General features: G+C 43.6%; 1 protein-coding gene across 11 annotated transcripts in view; it reads right to left on the reverse strand.

Moving 5' to 3' along the window:
* Positions 1-13,042, reverse strand: part of RHOBTB1 (Rho related BTB domain containing 1) — a 139,837-nt gene that overhangs the window by 66,279 nt on the left and 60,516 nt on the right. For 2 of the 11 annotated variants that reach the window (XM_070781845.1, XM_070781844.1), the window contains exon 3: positions 5,262-5,312. The exons of 2 other annotated variants lie outside the window; for them this stretch is intronic. The gene's annotated coding sequence lies outside the window, so the exon portion shown is untranslated. Of the gene's footprint in view, positions 1-5,261; positions 5,313-7,453; positions 7,710-8,190; positions 8,304-13,042 lie in introns of those variants that run through there. 7 more of the 11 variants (XM_019953826.2, XM_070781850.1, XM_019953824.2 and 4 more) reach the window with 7 other exon arrangements.

Raw genomic sequence — 13,042 nt, forward strand, 5'->3', positions numbered from 1 at the left:
GACTCATAGCAACCTAGCCATTGGTGATCTCTAAGCAGCTCATACCAAATGAAGGATAGCACTGCGGAAAACACCTAATAGCTAGCCCTACACTTGAAGAGTGAAGAACAGGGAATCCTGGTGTGCTACAGTCCACGGGGTCACAAAGAGTCTGACATGACTTAAGTGACTCAACAACAAACCTGAAGAGGACATACATCTTGCAACACACATTTGTCCAACACTGAAAAGGGAAACTGAGCCACTAGGAAACTAAAGGCTATTCTAGGCCACTTGGATGATTCATTTCAAAAAAGGGGGGAAAAGTACGAGAAAAAAAATCTTATCAGGAGCTTTCCTCCGTATATGTAATAAGAAATGTTGCCAAAGACTTGGATCCAAAAACCGAAAACAGGGCAGCAAGTGCCACATGACAAAGTGTGGCAGCTGGAGAGGGGAGTGTGATGAAACATTTCCCAGAGATGTAATTTAGGCCACGGTAGCTATCAGTGCTGAGGGTGAAAGGGGGAAATTGCAGTGCTTATGTTTTTCCCATCAGCATATCAGTTAGCAACCCACGACAGAGAGAAAAGATGGTCAATGTCCAGGAAGGATTCAATACTAGAGTTAATTGAAATGATGGGAGGAAAGTCTCACTTGTTTTGAAATTGAAGGCAAAAATGTTCAACTGGCAACACTGTTCTCTGAAAATATTTTAGTTATTTGGCTGAAAACACAGTAGCTGCTTTGAGATGCAAAGGTCTACGGGGAAAACACCTTAGCTAACAAGTGTCTGAAAGGGCATGAGAGCCAGGTATCTCCCAGAGGAGCTTGCTATTACTTTGAAGCAGAAACTGAAGCAATAAAGTAATTCATGCAAACCTCCACAACCCTAGAGTGTGAAGAAGACAAATGTAATTGTGACCAGGCTACTGGTACTCAGGGACACAGCTGGGCCCGTTTTCACCCAAGAAACAAGGTCACTATAATCATCCCTTGTAGGGTCAGACCTCAGATGACTCCAGAACATTTAGCAGCAAAATGATATGGATGCCCTGATGTGTTATAACATTTTCCTTGACATACTTTAGCAAGGCTAAGAAGAAAACTCACCCTTGTTGAATACCTACTGTTTTTTGTGTGTGTTTTAATCATTTATTTGCTTGGTCTTAGTTGTGGCATGTGGGATCTATAGTTGCAGCCTATGAACTCTTCAGTTGCAGCACGTGAAATCTAGTTCCCTGACCAGGGATCGAACTGGTAGACTCTGCCCTGGGGGAGCACAGAGTCTTAGCCATTGGACCATCCAGGAAGACCCCCTAATATCTGTTTTACGTGTGTGATTTCACAGCATTCTCATAATCCTGATGGAGGTGATATTGTCTCCATTTTACAGATGAGCAAAATGAGCTCCAAAGAAATATGTCACCCATGTCACATGATTAATAAAAAGCCAGAAATCCAGACAAAATTAAAAATCTCCACAGTTGATGAAAACAGGCATCTCAACAAAAACAGCTTGAAAGGGATCGGAGTATGGGGTAGTTAAGTTTCGAATACGAGGAAAGACTGGTCTGTATTGATGTCCAAGAAGATAGGAAAGGTCTCTCCTAGGACCCACCGTATCTTTACACTGCTGGAATCCCCTTGTAACCCATTTCTGGATGTATGTTAGGTTTCAGATATACTTCAAACTTGATAGCTGCAATTTTGGCTAAGTTGGAGGCTTCAGAAGGTGTGCCATGTTTCAGCTCAGTTCATAAAAGAACTGAGCCCTGGACTGGGCTTTGGAAACCTGGGTTCAGCCCCAGCTGCGTCATTTATGAACTAGAAGAGTGGGTGAGCTGCACTGCTTCTCTGGATGGTAGATTGTTTCTCACCTATGTGAGGCTGGATTAAGGATCCTTAAGAACCTCTCTAGGTCCAGGATTCAACCCTCCATGACTCAACTGTTTACTAGTGTGACTTCCATCAAAATATATTAGAGATGCCCTGAAGAATTAACAATCTGTACAGACAACACTGCTGTGTGGTTCAAGTTACCAAATACAAAACAAGACACATAAAATTAAAAAAAAAAAAAACCTACAAGAATAATTACTTCTTTAACAATCTGCAAGAATAACCTGGAATTGAATATTTTAAAGTGCTTCCCCCCCATTATATACTTAAATCAAATATATATTCAAATTCTTAGATCTCAGTACAAATCCAAGCTCTACTTCCAATTAGTTCTTTGACTTAATATACCTGAGTTTCCTTTTGCTTCTATAAAATTGGAATTTATAAAGAATATCATCTGTAATGCAATCAAGTGTCTGGCATCTAGAAACAGCATGATGTAAGTACTGGTTGTTGTTATTCCGGCAGTCATTAGGGGTCCGGACTAGGTTGGGTGACAGACAGTTCAAAGGAAATTTCTCCACGGAGGGATCGAGCCTGAGATTGTAACCCCATTAGCACTGGGTACTTGCCATTAACCTGTGTCTATGCAATAAATAACGTCAGGTGCAGAGAGGAGAAATACAATCACACTTGTGGACCTGCAGGCATCCATCTGGTTTCCTTCTTTGTAAAACTTTCTAATTCATCCTTAGTTGATGAAACCATATCGGACATGTTGATGTGCTTGATGGGACAGCTGCTGGCAGTATCTGAGGGCAGGAGTGTCCTGGGACATCAAAGAGTGGCTGTCATACTCACATTTTAGTGTCTTCATTTGCCCATTTCTCAGTTTCTGTCCAATGTGTATGAGGAACAAAAGATTCTAGGAGGAGGTGACTTCACTTTGTTTATAAATTCCAGCCTCCCCCGCTTCCCCCCCAAAATAAACCCTAAACAATTTTTATTCTGACATATCAATAACCTGTCTATACACATCCCATCTGTTTGGGTGACTGCCTCTTGCCTTTCCAGGCAAAGCTCTCCTTTTCTCCTCCCCTCCCCCGTGAATCACACACTCCCACCCCCTTCCCCTTTCTATATACACCTCACTTTTTGTGACTTATCTTTCCTTCCCTCTCCAAATTTTGTTTCGGTGTCGAGAGGTTGGTGGGGAGCCTGGATAGAGAAAAGAAGATGAACACAAGAACCAGATTCAAATAATCTGAACTCTTTGAACCCTATTAGGTGAAGCCAGAGTAAGGCCTTCAAAGAATGAGACTGAACTGCCTGTTTTCTAAAAGGAAAAAGGAAGACCAATAAGAAGAGTAAAGAAAAAAAATTCCTGTTTTCTACAGGTACATTTCTTGAGTGAAAAACAGCAGAATTTCATGTATTTCCAGGAGTGTTTTGAGAGAGGTCAAGCATAGTAACCAAAGCCTCTAAAGTTCAAAAAAGCAAACAAATGGTTGCTAATTAAATTACTCTTAGAGATACCATACTCATTCTAAGGCCTTTTTTGGTGCTAACATTATATGATTCAGAGTATAATTTTACTCTTTAAGCAATTATAGGTTTATAGTTGTTATATGGATAATTTACAACATACCATTGTCACAGCTAAGCAAATATCAGTTGATAATGAGGTCTTAACCTGTAATGGGATCTTCCCAGTCTAATGGAGCTATTATGATCTATTTTGTAATGATACATTATATAACAACTTTTATAGGACAAAGCTGTTATAGGACAGCTTATAATAATCCTTTAAACACTTAAAAGTATCTTTTAACTAATTAAGCTTTTAGGGTTATTAGCTTGGGTTGGGGGTATCAGTACATTAAAAAAGAAGATACAGTAAAGTTTTCTTTGGTAATTTATTTCCATTTTACTTTTTATTATCCCTTTATATAATACTCTCTGAGAAGGATTAACAACTTACACATTATTCTACAAAAAGTAAGGGTGGAGGAAGAAAGAGGGGAAAAGAGAAGGTTGTCAACCCTGGCAAAAACGGAAAACGTCCTGTTTAACCTTTAAATATTGGCTGTTTTCAGGACTTACATTGGTATTTATTTACTAGGTATCGAAATCTATCTATGTGACACATTTCAGACAAACTGAGGTTGCAGAAGGAATCCAGTACTCTTAAGCACCAGGTCATGCTGTAATGCTTTCTTCGTGATGCTGTGAAGACTCAGACAGCTTACAATTTTGTTTCAATGCTTTTCAAGCAATAACACCTCAAGTTTGAGATACTGTAATTTAGCAGTTCTAGATGAATGCATAATCTCTCCCTCTTGGTTTGAAATTCTACACTCTGTCTTTCTCTAAACTCTTACCCTTTTATTATCTATCTAGACAAAAATGTGCTTGGAAAAATTTTCCCATCCATACATGGAATTGCAAAGTAGTCCCACAGGATAGAAAACGGTGAATTTGTGAATGTACTATTGACCCTCAGTTCAGGGCATGCATTATCTTGATTTATTTTCTCACTTTGCCTGCATGAATGTTTAATATCTTGTCTTTTAAAATCTATTTGTAAGATCCTTAAAACCGGAGACCCCCATAGTAAAAATCTTAAATTTTTGACAGGGCCATGCCATAAAGTACACACGAATATTTAATATTTTGCTGTTTTACTTAAAGAGAATGGAATTTATTCTTTTGTAACACCTTTGTCATTGAATTTTACTACATAAGCTGTAATTACCAAGTTATCTTAGGCAAGTCACTTAAACTTCCTTGGTCCCAGTTTCTCTATTGAACAAGATTTTTCCAACTAGAGAATTTAGGTTTTGGATTAAGACAGAACTTTAAAAAATATAATTTCTTCCATTTACTAGGAACTGAATCTATTACCTGACCTCTCTGAACTTTCAATTCCTCACCTTGTCCTCTGGAGACCAAGAGAAGTGTTACACCTCATAGGAATTTTTTTTTTTTTTGCAGAATGAGAACGTAAGTGTAAGGAATGCAGCATATTACCTGAATTTTGGTTCAAGCTCAAAAATATCAGTCCTTTATTGTATCAATTTTCTTTCTGCTCTAGAGTGCTAAGATTAGGACAGATGTAAAATTGCAATGATTGAGCATGCAAATACCCTGTATCTTCAGCTATTCCTGGCACGACTTGGATCCCCAACGTGAAAGAGAAAAGTCTTATAAAGAACAAACTGATTCAAGGCCCATTTTAGTGCTATTTTTACTCACAGAGTAAATAAAATAATTTTAATAATCATGGAAATTGTGATATTCATAACTGAGTCAATAAAAAAAAAATGACAAAGACAAATCATTCTAAGACAAATGACCAAGTAAGTTGTTCTGAAATGCATGCTCAGAATCAGATAGACTATGTCAGCAATCTATGGTCACGGGTTTGCACAGACACTGACCTGGCTTGCTGGAAGTGAAGAACAGAACACCCTGCTCACAGCTGGACTTACCTACACAAAAGAGAGAAGTGCCTTATAAAGTATTGCTCTGTAATACTTGCTTGCTTGGAGCACATGGGGCGCCACTGACATTTTTAACATGCATTGTTTTCCTCTCCACCCCACCCACCAAAGAGCAGAACCTGCTTTATTTTTTCCAAGTGTCAGTGTTAAAATGGCATTTCTTGGGGCCATATACATTCTGAAATAGCTAGGTGAACTTTTTGTAGCATTTCTGAAAATATATTTCTGAGCATTTGGGAATGATACCAAAAAAAAAAAAAAAAAAAGCAGTTAGCCACAAAACCATGAACAGAAACAAGGAAAACCTTACAGGGATTTTACAATACAGAAGGAAGAGAAATGGATCTACTATTCCTCCAAAATAGCATTTTTAGGCTGTATTATCATAAGTAAAAGTCCAAATGACTCTGGGTTTTTTTTTTTTTTTTTTTTTTCTATTTGATTGCATTTGTATAGTTAATAAGCTATGTTGTTGTCCCAACATCAAACTGCCCGTGTTTCTGTTTCTACCTCTGTAACCACACACAACCCTATGTACTTAAAGTCACACTACTTTCTACATTTGGTTGGACAACAATATGCAAGCTTAGAATACTGTGATTTCATTGCTTCCTAATGATTTTTCAAAGTCTTCCACACTGTGAAGAACAAGTTAAATTCCTTTCCCACTAACAAGTCCACATGTGATCCAAGAATCTCAGAGAAAACTTACTTGAATAATAATTTGCTGCCTACTCCACCTGTGGAATGGTATGCAGACATTATTTATATCGAAAAGAGCTTGTGCTTCTCTTTCAGCAAACAGTGACTCTCTCGGGCGTCCACAGTTACCAGAAATGAAATATAATTTCAAATTTCTGAAGAGTGTTTTAAAACAAACTTATCAGCGTTTTGTTAAAAAGCCTAGCTGTTTGCTGAAATCAAACACAGCCTATTGGCTATTTATATCTGCTGATAGTGAGAACACAGTTATACAGAGATGAAAACTACTGGTAACATACTTTTGCAGTTTAGAGGGGATATGCTGTACAGTGTAAATACGCAGCACTGCTCCCGTGGGTGCTGGGGGAGCCCCAAACGAGTGAAACCTCTAGCTGAGCATCTGGCTGGGGTTCAACAAAGCTTCGGGAACAGCACAGGCTGGGGAGGGGGAGTTCAAAGTCAAAGAGCTTCTCCTCTTCCTAGGTCTGAGCGCCTTTGTGTGTATATTAATCTTCATGCATTCCCCCCACCCCCCAGCAAATGTGTACAGTCAGCTAGAAAGGCACAGCTTGTGTGCTGACGTGCAAAGCCAAGTCAAAACCCTGCGCTTGGCACTCCCTTCTAACTTTCTGGCTTGTCCAAGTCTAAATATTGACACTGCTCCTCAGTTGAGATGTTTGATACTGCTGAGGGTAGCAACGGCAGAACTAACAGCAGGATCAAATGATACATTCTTACATCGTTGAGCCTTCCTTCCACTTCTTTTTTTGTAGAGGGGGTTGGATTCCCTTGTCTGCACATCTTCCTCCCACCCCACCCTTCCACCCCCACCCTGTTTTTCTCCCCAAAACCTGAGCACGCAGAGACTAGGTAAGGTGTTTTGCAAGCCCCTCATGGCAGCTCCTACTGTTGTCACAGCAACTCACAACAGACTCCACAGACACCGGGCCGGGGTGGGGAGCGCCAAACTGTGGGCTGACCGGTCAACTCTCTTGGGGTGCAAGCGCCAAAGGGGCTAGTGTCCCCCCCTGTGCAGTTCTCTGGCTCCCCACCACCTTCCAAGGAAAAGAGCCTTGTGGTCGGCGCGGCGCGTCCCCCACCCCCTCCCTGGCGCAGCCCTCCTTCTAAGGGTGCCCTGTTGTGCATTTTCTCAGCTCTAAGTTAGGGGTGCGGCTGTGCAGGCGCTCCTAGGAATCTCTTCTGCTGGCCTCTGATGGGAGGGTTCCCGGCCTCGCAGAGAAGGCGAGGGCGGCTCCCAGAGCAGCTCGGTCCCACGACTCTTGCTCGGGACGCGGCCGGCCGCGTGGCGCGGCCCGGGGCCCCCATAGGCCACCCGCCGGGGCCGGGGCGGGGTGGGGTGGGGGGGGCTCCGCGGCGGCTGCTCGGAGAAGTTGCACAGCATAGCGCACTCACGACACAGAACCTACCCTGAAGCCGAGCGAGACGCGAGCTCTCTCCGCCTTCAAGGGCTGGGGGAGCTGGGGTGGGGGGTGGTCCCCGCCACTCAGCAGCAGCCACGACTGCGCGCGGTCGCGGGTGTGCCGGGCCCCTGCGCGCGGCGCGCCGCCCGCCGCCCAACTTTGCACAAAGGCAGCATGGCTCTGCCTCGCCTCTTGGGCTCGCCCCGCGCCGCGGCGGCAGCTCTTCCCGGTGCCGGGCCGGAGGGGCTCGCCCCTTTCCGTCCCCCAGCCCTCCCCCTTTCCTCCCGCCCCCGCCCGGCTCCCAGGCTGGCCGGCCGGGCGGAATGGAGAGCGCTCGGCACCCAGCTCCGCCGCGGTGGCGACCGCCGCTTGCTCTGTGACGTTAGCAGCCTTCGCGGCTATTTATATCCGCACGATTGGATTTCATTCATGAAACCCGGGCCTGGTGTGTCTGTGCGCTAGGGTGCGGGTTGCAAAGGTGCCTTAGTTTTTACGCAGACCCTGGGGGTGGGGTGGGGGTGGGGTGGGGGCGGGCTCGGAGGCTGCCTGCAGGGGGCTAACGTGTGCCGAGCCTGGGAGACCCCAGCCCTGTTTGCTAGTGGCCGGGAAGGGAGGGGCAGGGCGAGCTGTAGCCTCCCTCGCCCCCGCCCTCCCCACGTCCTCTGTCCCCAGCACCCCACCCATTCGCATACAACTGCTGGCCCTTTGTCCCAGGCTCTGGAAAAGTAAGTTGGGCCACTAACCGGCTGGGCAGCATGGCTCTCTTCCCCCCAGGAGCTGACCGGCCGCGGACTCCAAGGGAGGACATTGGCTTTTGTTTCAAAACGGAGCCCAGCTGCTGACTAAGAGCTGCGTTAGCCCAGCCTCCTCCTCCCCTGGGCGTTGCACGTGCTGCCCGGCTCGACTCTGGGTTACCTTCCTCTGTGACTTGGCTCGTGGGGTCCCTGCAAGGGGCGTAAGGACGCACCGGCTGCCCCCGACCCGAGTAAGGAGGAGATTTACAACCTTTTATAAATGGCTGGGTGAGGAAGTGAAATTGACTTCTGACCGCTTGTGGGTTGTCAGAATTCTTGGATACCCTGCTGAACTCCTCCTTACTCTTCCAGGCTGTGAGCTCTGAGGACGGACCAGAGGCAGTTTTCATGCATGCACATAAAAGATGTCTGTTTCCTACAGAATGTCAGGTAATCTGTGAAGCTCTAAGAAGGTGACAATGAACGCAACCAACCCGGTGCTGGCCCCCAAGGCACTTTCTCTTCAGCCAGCTATTAAAATTAGTATGTTTTACACCATCTCATTCCCATCCTCGCAATTAGGGGCAAAGGTATTGATGTGTTCAGCTAAGGTTAAAGGGTTTATTCATTTGTGCTGTGATGTGCTCAGTCGTGTCAGACTCTTTGCTACCCCATGGACTGTAGCCAGCCAGGCTCCTCTGTCCTTGGAATTTTTCAGGCAAGAATACTGGAGTGGGTTGCCATTTCCTACTCCAGGGGAATTTCCTGACCCAGGGATCGAACCTGAATCTCTTGCGTTTCCTATGTTTCCTGTGTCTCCTGCATTGGCAGGCGGATTCTTTAGCACTGTGTCACCTGGGAAGCCCTCATTCATTTGATAAACCTTTATTGAGGAGGCTATCTGTGTCCTAAGGGCTGGGGATACAAAGATGGCAACAATGTGTCCTTAGTCCTCAGGGAGTTCTCAGGTAATGGATTTGCAGAGCTGGGAAAGAAGGACCCATATTCTACTGCAAAGACTGTCTCTGTGTTGTCCCTCAAGAAACAGAACATCAAAAAGATGATAAATGCAAACACACTTCTCCTACCTCAGTTTCCTCCAAGAAACCATAGGCTCCCCAGATGAGTTTTACTACACTGGATGTTCCTACTCTTCCCCATTTGTTTATATTCCCTTTGGAGACCAAGTCTTGCCTGGTGCTCTCTGAATTCCCCAGAGACCCCAGAATATAATGACATTCAATGTTTTTACAAGGAAAGGTATTAAGGGCAACCTTCTTTTTTAAGCCATCCTCACTGAAGTGTCTTTGAAAATAGAATTATTAGTCTCTAATCTTTAATACCCAGAAGAGAGGACAATGAAAAGTCAGATTATGGGGGTCTACTCTAAGAACCTCAAGACAGACACATGAGGGGGTGATCATTTACTTGGCACAAAACAGACTTTGCTTAGTCTATATAAAAGTGACTCTATTTTGAAAGGTTGAATCAATATACCTTTTTTTTTCAGTAACATATTTCTTGGGAAAATTTAATTAACCCTGCTCACTCCTAGCAATCGCTCCTCTTTAGTGCAAGCCATTTCTCATCAGACTGCAATGGGAGATGAGAAATAGTATAGAAACTCAAAAGAAATAGGAATCAACATGTATTATGGCCTTTACATCTGGCAGGCAATGGGCTAGGCCAGGTTTCAAACACATTTTCTCAATTAAGCCTCACACTAGTTGATGAGGTAGATACCCTTATTAACATAACCATTTTAAAGATGATGAAACTGAGGCACATAGAAGTAGTTTTCTGAAATTTTGACAGTTGCATTTGCACCTCGGTCAGATTATGCTAAGGCATTATTATATCACTAACTGGCCTTTTGACATCCTGCTTTTTCTTAATTTCTTTCATTTCCTCAGTTATGAATTAAAAAGTTAAACGCCATCTTTAAGCAGCAGGTCAGTCAGTCAGTTCAGTCACTCAGTTGTATGCAACTCTTTGTGATCCCATGCATCAGGGTCTTTTCAAATGAGTCAGGTATTTGCATCAGGTGGCCAAAATATTGGAGTTTCAGCTTCAACATCAGTCCTTCCAATGAATATTCAGGACTGATCTCCTTTAGGATGGACTGGTTGGATCTCCTTGCAGTCCAAGGGACTCTCAAGAGTCTTCTCCAACACCACAGGTCAAAAGCATCAATTCTTTGGCACTCAGCTTTCTTTATCCAACTCTCACATGACTACTGGAAAAACCATAGCCTTGACTAGATTGACATTTGCTGGCAAAGTAATGTCTCTGCTTTTTAATATGCTGTTTGCTGCTGCTGCTGCTGCTAAGTCACTTCAGTCGTGTCCGACTCTGTGCGACCCCATAGACGGCAGCCCATCAGGCTCCTCTGTCCCTGGGATTCTATAGGCAAGAATACTGGAGTGGTTGCCATTTCCTTCTCCAAGGCATGAAACTAAAAAGTGAAAGTGAAGTCACTCAGTCGTGTCCGACTCTTAGCGACCCTATGGACTGCAGCCTACCAGGCTCTTCTGTCCATGGGATTTTCCAGGCAAGAGTACTGGAGTGGGGTGCCATTGCCTTCTCCAAATATGCTGTCTAGGTTAGTCATAACTTTTCTTCCAAAGAGTAAGCGTCTTTAAATTTCATGGCTGCAGTCACCATCTGCAGTGCTTTTGGAGCCCCCTGCAAAATAAAGTCTCTTATTGTTTCCATTGTTTTCCCATCTATTTGCCATGAAGTGATGGGACCAGATGATATGATCTTCATTTTCTGAATGTTGAGCTTTAAGCCAGCTTTTTCACTCTCCTCTTTCACTTTCATCAAGAGGCTTTTTAGTTCCTCTTCACTTTCTGCCATAAGGGTGGTGTCATCTGCATATCTGAGGTTATTGATATTTCTCCCACCCTCTTGATTCCAGCCTGTGCTTCACCCAGCCCAGCATTTCTCATGATGTACTCCGCATATAAGTTAAATCAGCAGGGTGACAATATATAGCCTTGACCTACTCCTTTCCCTATCTGGAACTAGTCTGTTGTTCCATGTCCAGTTCTAACTGTTGCTTCCTGACCTGCATACAGATTTCCCAATAGGCAGGTTAGATGGTCTGGTATTCCCATCTCTTTTCCACAGACTTTTCCACAGTTGGTGGTGATCCACACAATCAAAGGCTTTGGTCAATAAAGCAGAAATAGATGTTTTTCTGGAACTCTTGCTTTTTCGATAATCCAACGCATGTTGGCAATTTGATCTCTGGTTCTTCTGCCTTTTCTAGAACCAGCTTGAACATCTGGACGTTCATGGTTCACGTACTGCTACAGCCTGGCTTGGAGAATTTGGAGCATTACTTTACTAGCCTATGAGATGAGTGCAATTGTGCAGTAGTTTGAGCATTCTTTGTCATTGCCTTTCTTTGGGATTGGAATGAAAACTGACCTTTTCCAGTAAAAACTGGTACTTAAGTATAATTAAACGAACACTATGTCTTTAAACATTCAGGTTTGTACTGCACAAAAGTGGTATAAAAACTTTTGACTACCTTTTATGGTAATTATCTGCCAAAGTCACAGCATTAAAAAAATTCTCACAGTCAAGATACAGAGATGTTTCATATCATAGAACAGCATCATGCTAAGTCTTGGTATTTGCATCCTTTCACCAACCACTAATCTGTTATCCATGTCTAGAATTTTGTCATTTTGAGGCTTGTATTAATGAAAGCATACAGTAGATAATGTTTTGAGATTGAATTATTTTTTACTAGGCAGAATGCTCTTGAGATTCATCCGGGGTGTAGCATATATCAGTACTTCATTTTAATGCTGAGTAAATTTCTGTTGGCTAGATATACCAGAATTTGTTATCTGTTTTCCTGTTAAAGGACTTTTTGAGTAGCTTCAGTTTTGCCCGTAAGAGTAATGCTTCTATAAACATGGTTTTGTAGGTATTTGTGTGAACTTAAGTTTTTATTTCTTTGGGATGAATGCCCAAGAATGCCATTGCTGGGTCATATGCTAAAAAACTGTCAAACTGTGTTCCAGAGTGCCTGTACCATTTTATGTTCCCACTGGTAATATATGAGGGAGAAGGCAATGGCACCCCACTCCAGTACTCTTGCCTGGAAAATCCCATGGATGGAGGGGCCTGGTAGGCTGCAGTCCATGGGGTCACTAGGAGTCGGAACGACTGAGCAACTTCCCTTTCACTTTTCACTTTTATGCATTGGAGAAGGAAATGGCAACCCACTCCAGTGTTCTTGCCTGGAGAATCCCAGGGACAAAGGAGCCTAGTGGGCTGCCGTCTGTGGGGTTGCACAGAGTCGGACACAACTGAAGCGACTTAGCAGCAGCAGCAGCAGTAATGTATAAGAAATCTACTTCCTCCATGTTCTCATCACTATTTGGTATTATTGCTCTTAAAAAAATTTCATTTGTTCAATAGCTTTTTCCGGACAAATTATGGTGGTTTTAATCTGGATTTCCCTAATGACTAATGATACTGAAGAACTGACTCATTGAAAAAGACCCTGAAGCTGGGAAAGACTGAAGGCAGGAGGAGAGGGGACGATAGAGGATGAGATGGTTGGATGGCATCACGGACTCGATGGACATGAGTTTGAGCAAGCTCCGGGAGTTGCTGATGGACAGGGAGGCCTGGCGTGCTGCAGTCCATGGGGTCGCAAACAGTAGGATAGGACTGAGCGACTGAACTGAATGATACTGAACCTCCTCTCATGTGCCATTATATCTTTTTTGAGGAAATATCTGTTCATCTCTTTGGCCTACTTTATAAATGGATTTTTTAAACTACTGAATTCTGAGAGGTTTTTTTTTTCCCCCAAAAGTATATTCTGGGATCACAG

This window comes from Bos indicus, chromosome 28 (genome assembly GCF_029378745.1).
Source record: "Bos indicus isolate NIAB-ARS_2022 breed Sahiwal x Tharparkar chromosome 28, NIAB-ARS_B.indTharparkar_mat_pri_1.0, whole genome shotgun sequence".
Classification (NCBI taxonomy): Eukaryota; Metazoa; Chordata; class Mammalia; order Artiodactyla; family Bovidae; genus Bos; species Bos indicus.